Source organism: Schistocerca serialis, chromosome 5, assembly GCF_023864345.2.
Source record: "Schistocerca serialis cubense isolate TAMUIC-IGC-003099 chromosome 5, iqSchSeri2.2, whole genome shotgun sequence".
Lineage (NCBI taxonomy): Eukaryota > Metazoa > Arthropoda > Insecta > Orthoptera > Acrididae > Schistocerca > Schistocerca serialis.
Window position 1 is genome coordinate 57,115,381 of NC_064642.1, and position 9,285 is coordinate 57,124,665.

Consider the following 9,285-nt stretch of genomic DNA (forward strand, 5'->3'; position numbering starts at 1 on the left):
AACAGCACACTGCAAGGCATCCCAGATATGTTGAATAATGTTCATGTCTGAGGAGTCTGGTGGCCAGAGGAAGTGAACTTAGAACTGTGTTCCTGGAGCCATTCTGTAGCAATTCTGAACGTGAGGGGTGTTGCATTGTCCTGCTGGAATTGCCCAAGTCCGTCGGAATGCACAATGGATATGAATGGATGCAGGATGCTTACGTACGTGTCACCTGTCAGAGTCGTATCTAGATTCCAACTGCACACGCCCCACACCATTACAGAGCCTCCACCAGCTCGAACAGTTCCCTGCTGACCTGCAGAGTCCATGGATTCATGAGGTTGTCTCCATAACCGTACACGTCCATCCCGCCCGATACAATTTGGAACGACACTCATCCGACCAGGCAACATCTTTCCACTCACCATGTCGGTATTGACGGGCCCACGCGAGGTGTAAAGCTTTATGTCGTGCAGTCGTCAAGGGTACACGGGTGGGCCTTCGGCTCCGAAAGCCAATATCGAAGATCTTTCGTTGAATGATTCGCACGCTGATACTTGTTGATATCCCAGCATTGAAATCTGCAGCATTTTGCGGAAGGGCTGCACTTCTGTCAGGCTGAAAGATTCTCTTCAGTCGTTGTTGGTCCCGTTCTTGCAGGATCTTTTTCCGGCCGCAGCAATGTCGGAGATTTGATGTTTTACCGGATTCCTGATATTCACAGTACAACAGAGGAATGGTCGTACAGGAAAATCCCCACATCATCGCTACCTCCGAGATGCTGTATACCATCGCTCTTTCGGCGACTATAACGCCACGTTCAGACTCATTTAAATCTTCATAACCTGGCATTGTAGCACTAGTAACCGATCCAACAACTGCGCCAGACACTTTGTTGTCTTATACAGGCGTTGCCGACCACAGTGCCGTTTTCTGCTTGTTAACATATCTCTGTACTTGAAAACGCATGCCTTTACCAGTTTCTTTGGCGCTTCAGTGTCAATGCGAACACAGCGAAGAAGTAGTAAGTGAATCAATTGTATATAACTTTCTGAAGGCGAAATCTCGACGATAATCTCCCAGGTTGCTTCTGCTTCTGCAAGCTTGTAAAAAAGGTTCTAGTTCCAGCTTTATATCTGATGGTCTCTTTAAATAAACAGTCTTGGCCATGATGTCATTTTTAACAGATTAATTACTTTCAGATTTCGATCTACTTGCACAGCATAAATAAATGTTCTCATGTATTTATGATGATGTAATAGTTCACAGAGCAATTTTAACAAACGTCTACTTCCTAGTATACATATACATCGCAATGAAGTAAAGTGTCTGCTTCGAGCGGGCAATGACCTTCCAAAATCTCCAGGTTCAGGCTGGAGTTATTATTCTGATCTTTGTTGTATGTTTTTGAGACAGGTTAATAACTTTATGAAAATAGTAAAATACGAAATATACGTGTTTTAATAGACTTTACAGGCGTTATTGGTACTTATATATGAGAACATGAATTTCTATATTCTGATAACAATTGTACACGTATACTTAATTTGACTAGGGTGTGGTTTTCCTTCTGTTCGTTAAACAGGCATTCTTCAGTTTTGTATTATTCTAAGAATGAGTTACATACGTTTTGTGTTCAGTATCGGGAATAACTAACTAAAAAGAAGGATCTTTGGTGTGATCAGTTTCGTGAATCAAATAAGTCTCTGAATCCAAAACTGCGACGCAGTTTCCAGATTTCAAATTTAGATACTTGATTTTTGTGACAGAACTGACTAAAACTAGAACGTGTTTCAGGATCTATGCCCCCCAAGCTTTAGAATGTGATACAAAGTTCCAAAAAGTAATTTGATTTATAATTTAAGATATTTGCACAATTGGTAATTTTCGTCACTTGGTTTGTTATTTTGATTTAAACGGCTATTTCCATGTTGTTAACACTCAGAGACTTGGTTACATGTAATACGTCCTTTGCTTGTTCTATGGGTAATAGCGCATTTGCGAACTTGGATTACGTTGATGGCGATTTTCGATAACCGGTAAACTGTTATTCAACTGATGTTATATTTCTTGAATGCACTCCTTACTGAGTGCCTACCAATGCTGTTTACAGAGATATTGTATGAATAGATTGAGTGGCAATATCTGTGTTTACTCTAGATCGTAAAGTTGCACTACACATTTTTAATGAATCTGTCGATTCCATGTCTTTTATTTCATAGTGTCGAACACTCCACCTGCACTTTCGCTTCCTGAATGTACGTTCATTATTCTCGACTTTATAGTGACGTCTGACAAACGACATAGGATTCTCTATAGTCAAAGTAGTGCTTCCGTACTGTTTCTGGTATCCAGACCTTCCGCACAAAGCTTGTATCACCATCAAAAGCCGCCCACGCTGTACCTTACAAGTTGGTCTTCTACAAGAGCATCAGCAGTCTGTACGATACTGGCAATGTAGCAGGTGAGGAGGTTTGCGCACACTACGTGCCGTTCATTCCAATTTGTCATATTTGGAAACATCCCAAGGAGTTCAGTTCCAATCAGCTGAAATGAAGCAACTGCAGGAACAATTTGTACGAGAAGTCCTAAGGATGTTCTCGGAGTGTATCGCGTCGGCATGCTTCGGTAAAATATTCGAGGTTTACAAGCCGTGTAACTTCGAACGGAACACTCGAGCTTTCGATAAAGGTCTCTGCCACCGTCATCATGAATTAGTCAGTCACTCACTCCCTGGGCTGGCACGATGTCCCGCGTAAAAATAGGGACTCCCATTTTTTGTTACATATTCGTGTAGTACGTAAAGAAATATGGATGTTTTAGTTGGACCACTTTTTTCGCTTTGTGATAGATGGCGCTGTAATAGTCACAAACATATGGTTCTCAATTTTAGACGAAAAGTTGCTAACAGTTTGGTTTTTAAAATTAAAATACAAAACGTAGGTACGTTTGAACATTTTATTTCGGTTGTTCCAATGTGATACATGTACATTTGTGAAATAATCATTTCTGAGGCCGCATGCTGTTGCAGCGTGATTACCTGTAAATACCACATTCATGCAATAAATGCTCAATATGATGTCCGTCAACCTCAATGCATTTGGCAACACGTGTAACGACATTCCTGTCAACAGCGAGTAGTTCGGCTTCCGTAATGTTCGGACATGCGTTGACAATGCGCTGACGCATGTTGTCCGGCGTTGTCGGTGGATCACGATAGCTAATATCCTTCAACTTTCCCCACAGAAAGAAATCCGGGGACGTCAGATCCGGTGAACGTGCGGGCCATGGTATGGTGCTACGACGACCAATCCACCTGTCATGAAATATGCTATTCAATACCGCTTCAACCGCACGCGAGCTATGTGCCGGACATCCATCATGTTGGAAGTACATCGCCATTCTGTCATGCAGTGAAACATCTTGTAGGAACATCGGTAGAACATTATGTAGGAAATCAGCATACATTGCACCATTTAGATTGCCATCGATAAAATGGGGGCCAATTATCCTTCCTCCCATAATTCCGCACCATACATTAACCCGCCAAGGTCGCTGATGTTCCACTTGTCGCAGCCATCGTGGATCTTCCGTTGTCATAGTGCATATTATGCCGGTTTACGTTACCGCTGTTGGTGAATGACGCTTCGTCGCTAAATAGAACGCGTGCAAAAAATCTTTCATCGTGCCGTAATTTCTCTTGTGCCCAGTGGCAGAACTGTACACGACGTTCAAAGTCGTCGTCATGCAATTCCTGGTGCATAGTGATATGGTACGAGTGCAGTCGATGTTGATGTATCATTCTCAACACAGACGTTTTTGAGTTTCCCTATTCTAGCGCAATTTGTCTGCTACTGATGTGCGGATTAGCAGCGACAGCAGCTAAAACACCTACTTGGGCATCATCGTTTGTTGCAGGCCGTAGTTGACCTTTAACATGTGGCTGAACACTTCCTGTTTCCTTAAATAACGTAACTATCCGGCGAATGGTGCGGACACTTGGATGTTGTCGTCCAGGATACCGAGCAGCACACGTAGCACACGCCCGTTGGGCATTTTGATCACAATAGCCATACATCAAAACGATATCGACCTTTTCCGCAATTGGTAAATGGGCCATTTTAACACGGGTAATGTATCACCAAGCAAATACCGTCCTCATTGGCGGAATGTTACGTGATACCACGAACTTATACATTTGTGGCTATTACAGCGCCATGCATCACAAAGCGAAAAAAGACGTCCAACTAAAACATTCATATTTTTTACGTAGTACACGAATATGTAATAAAAAATGGGGGTTCCTATTTTTTAAAAAACGCAGTTGATATCCGTTTGACCTATGGCAGCTTCATCTAGCGGGCCAACCATAGCGCCATCTGGTTTCCCCCTTCAAACTAGACGAGTTTCGTTCTTTGTAGTTTTTCCGTTTGATGCTTATTTCGTGAGATATTTGGCCCGGTCACTATCAACGGACCACCCTGTATGATTGCGATGGCAGCGTCTCCAGCCTTCCAGAAAGGGCGGAACGCGATTTTGGCAGCTTATAACAGCTCCGGCCCGCCGCGGGCGCGAGTGACTTCAGGTGGCAGTAGGGGGCGGCACAACATTTTGTAACGCCGGAAATGCATATCCTCCTATGTCCATCTATTGTACTATTATTTTTTTCCTTGTTTTGTTACCTCAAGGTATGACATTTCTGTCTCTTTATATATTGTAATTGCTTTACTGTTTGGATATATATATATTTATTCACTTATGTCGATGTATAATTGGTTTGTTTCGTAAATATTATTTGTATTTTTACGCTGGGTCTTGCCTAGGGAAAACTGCTATCGAACGATTACATCGATGGGTCGTGTGAAGACTCAAAGTGTGTAGGATCTTTGGTAGTGTTAACTCTGCCGCGTGAAGCGCGGGCGGAACGGTGAGGGTCTGGCTGGAGTAGCGAGTGGAGCAGGTGTGTTGTGTGACGCTCCCGCGAGTTGCCGCGCTTTCGGGGTTTGGCAGCATGTAATTGCGCTCGACTCGCGATGATAGTTTCTGACATGGTGTCGCGGACGGGATGCATTAGCTGGCGCACATCAAGAGCCCGTTTCGCCTGGTGACCGTGTCGAGAAGAAGGCGCGCCAACATCCAGCTTCTGCAACAGCGACGGCCGACAATGAGTGACTGTCGCCACCTCCTCGATCGACGGCTTCAAACCTTCAATCAACCAACAAGGAAGACTAAAAGCACGTAAAGTTTCAGAACTGTATGGCAGACCTCAGCTTTTCAAATTGTTCCATTTGCCTCGCAAAATTACAGCAACTTAGCATGAACCTTTGTTGCTCATTGTCCCAATTGCATTGCCAAGCAGGGTCCCTTCCTTTTCCGAAATGAACCCGAGTGTCGTTGAAATTCAAACGCCAGCATTAAAATAATATAATTAGATTTCACTGCTTTAATTTCAAAGTTCAGTAGCTGGCTACAATATTTAGGTTACACGAGCACAAATTTAGAGTGCGAGTTTTGTTAGCATATTTTAGCTTACCTGTGACTGCAGCTCAGCTTGGTACGTACTAAATTTTACTATTGTTAATTGTTCAGAATCATTTAATTCAAGTTCAAAGTTAAATCTCTTGTTTCTAAATTGCGTAGAGTCAAGTTGCTTTTGAAATGATTGTTGAGGTAGTCCAAGACTAACCGTATTTTACTGGATTTCGATGTGCTTCAGAAAGAAAGCTCACTATTAACTTCAGTCACTAAATTAACTTTCGATTTTCCGGTTTTATTAATTCTTTTGCTAAATTAAGTCAGAGTGTAGCGAAATTTATTACTTCTGACAAACTTTCAGTTTTCACACTACACGTGTCAACCTTCAGTTGCCACGCTTCTAGTGTTAATTATATGTGTAATAACCTTTCTTTTTCAGTTACTATAGTAATTGTCCTTAGGACTGGCGACCGTGATTTCCCCCAAATCTCAAATATCTAATTACCGCTAGTTAATTGTTAACGTAACGGCCGCACATTTACTTTCTTTATTAACTTTACCCCTTTTCAAAATTAATGTCCACCAGTTTCATTTGCATTTTTCCTTTCATTTAGATGTAACCCTTTCCTCCCTCTTTACCGATAGATTAACTTCGGTGATGATTGCTTTTCCCAAATTTCCATTAGGTACACGCGGTTTAATTTTTCACTGTCATTAAGGTCGATAAGTGAGGGGGGAGGTTACACGTGGCGACCGTGACAGGACAATCTTCAAATTTGAGGTTGTTCTGGACACGAATTTTGCATTGTGCAAATCTCGCAACGAAGTACTGGTTACGAAATGGTCGATACGTCAGCGAGAATATTCGTGTGAGGAATCCTAATTATTTGAGATTTGGCAGTTATATTGAAAATTATTAAAATGAGTGAAGGCAACAATTGCCAAAATTTGGTAGACTTGGATACGGAACAATCGGTCGAACAGTGGGAAACGCGCGCCGCGGTACCCATTGTTCAGGGGCAGGCGGCTAGCATGAAAGACGCGACCGCCGAAACGCAACAAAGAGCAGAAATGGAATTCCAAAGTTTAGAAAATGTTTCGGAATCAGAAGTGAAAATCAAATCTGAATCCCTTGATGACGAATACGGGGGGACAATTAAAGAGGAAGCCGCTACGGAAGTAAAACCGGTAGTTTCCGGGAATTTAACTGATTTATTGAATGTTTTGATTAACGAAATCAAGAGTCAATCGGTCAAGCAAGAAGATCAGGCTGCCAAGCAAGAAGCTCGGGCTGCCAAGCAAGAAGCTCAGTCTAAAAAATTTGAACGGATGCTAGACAATCAGAACAAAGCTATTAACGTTGTTATCAACAATGTTGGAGTTGTTAACACAAAAGTTGATAAAATCAAAGAAGATATTGTTGTAATTAATACCGAAATCGGTAATCTTAAACAGGAAATGATAGGCGTTCAGGCGGAAATTGCGAGCATAAATACTCGTTTTGATTCCGAAATTAGCAGAATCGAGAAAAGTGTAGGAGACGCAGTTGCTCCGATCATCGAGAATAAGGTGACGGAACAAATTCAATTAGTGAGAAAAGAGGATCATCAGAAGGTGGAAACTTTAAAGGCTTTAGTATCCGAAGTAGATACCAAAGTGACGAAGCAGGCTAATACCTGCGAAGAGAAAAAAAGGGAAGTAGAAACGCTTGCGACAACCACTTGCCAAGTAATTACGAGAGTGTCGGAATTAGAAAAGAAACTTGACGAAAAACAGAGCTATGTGCCCATCTATGCACATAGTTTGGAATTGTTGACGAAAGAGGAGCGGTTCGACCCCTTGAAAAAAGGCGGTATACACCCGACGGATTTCATTAAAAATTGTGAAAGAGTTTTACCCAGATCATGGACTAATGAGAGAAAAATTAATGCGGTTATTGATGTGTTGGCTGGTGATGCCAAGCGTTGGGGCTTAAACCTCAACATTACGAACCTGACTTTTGACGAATTTAAAAATTTGTTTCTGGCTGAATACTGGTCAGAGCAAAAACAGCAAAGTGTCTGGCGCGAATTTGTCGTATCGAGGCCTTTCGATGCGAATTCGCGCGGTTCGATGAAGGAGTTTTGTGAGGGCTGGATCCGCAAGTTGGAATATTTGCGTGACCGCCGCTCGGAATCCGAAATAGTCTGGGAACTCTACAAGAAGCTTCCAGATGATACAAAACGATACGTAGGAAGCAATTACAGGACAATAAATGATTTCCTGGAAAGAGTGGAGGACGAGGACAATTGGCGCAATAATCGCGACAGTGGCAGAGGCCGTGGTAACAACAACGGGTACCACAGCAACCACAACAACGATAACCACGGGAATAATGCATACCGCAACCATGGCAGCAATAACAATAATGGTTCGGACCGTAATAACAATCGGTACAATGCAAATAATAACAGGAATGACGGAAACCAGTATCGTACTAACGTGATACGGGCTGCGCAGAATAGTAATAACGTCCGAGGGTGTGATAAGCCGCCTCAGCAGCATCCGGAGAGCGTATCTGCTGGGACGAGACAGGGAAACCATTAGCCGCGCCATGAGGGGCCCACCGGGCGTGGAGAAGTTTTGGCGGCCCAATAACAGCAGAAAACCGAGGTGTCGTCGTTATGAAAATTCCGTATGGAATAATCAACGGCGGGAGAGTGTGCCAGTATTAGGAGAAAGGAGTGCGCCCACAAGTAGTAGATCAGCTGTAGACACGGCAGTAGGAAGTACATTCACTGTCAGTGAGAACAATTTAAGTAGTGTTCCGGAAATCGATTATAAAGTGGCAGCTGTAATACCCACAGCGGAACTGGAGATTGAGTTTAAGAATGATTCGCAAGTGTTGAAAGAAGATCAGATGTCGGATAAAACGTCCGTCATCGAGCGAGGAGATGCAGAGAGGGATGAGGTCTGGTTAAGGCAGTTCGGTCGCTTATACGACGAACTAAGAGATTATAGGGGCCTGTACGGGAGAAGTGTTTATGGGAAGCGCGGGCAGGATTTGCCGCGTCTCGTCCCGCAGGAAGATAGTGATTGTGAAGTGATAGAAAGTTCTGGCCCTAACCGGCAGACTTTACTAGAAATAGTTGATGTTAATGGGGAGCACGAGCAAGATGCGTCGTGTTTCGTCCCGCAGTAGTTGAATGTTGAAGTAGTAACGGAAAGTTCTGGCCCTAACCGGCAGACTTTACCGAAAGTTGTAATGGTAGAAGTAGCCGACCCATCCGACGCGAACATCCAGTTTAAACATTGCGAGAGTATTAAGGAGAAAGATTACGAAAATTTTAGTGATAGCCGAACACGATTGGTAGAAAAGCACGTAGATTACAGCGTGTATGAGGTTAGAGCTGACATTATACGGTCAGAAGATAACAGTGTGGGTTGCGCAGATCTAGAGGAAGTAATTTCAGATGCTACTGGGCACATTCTTCCAGGTAGATTGGCAGATGAGATCAATCTGACCAAAGAGGAATCAACGAAGGTGACAATTAGTGAAGTGATAGCAAAGCAGCACTCACTAGTTGACGAGTTACAGGAAAAGGTTTCGGTATTGGAGGCGAAGCTACAGACTAAGCCTCAGGACAGACGTGTTGAAATTAAAACTGTATGTGAACAGAGGCTGAAAAAGCCGCCAGATAAACCGGATTTAGGATCAAAGCCGGATGGTTTTTTCTGGAATGACCTGGATATAGACGAGGATTTACTGCGGGAAAATAAAGAAACAGTCGAGGTCAAGTGTAGACAGATAGTAGTGTCTGTTAATATGCACGACCTACAACTAAACGT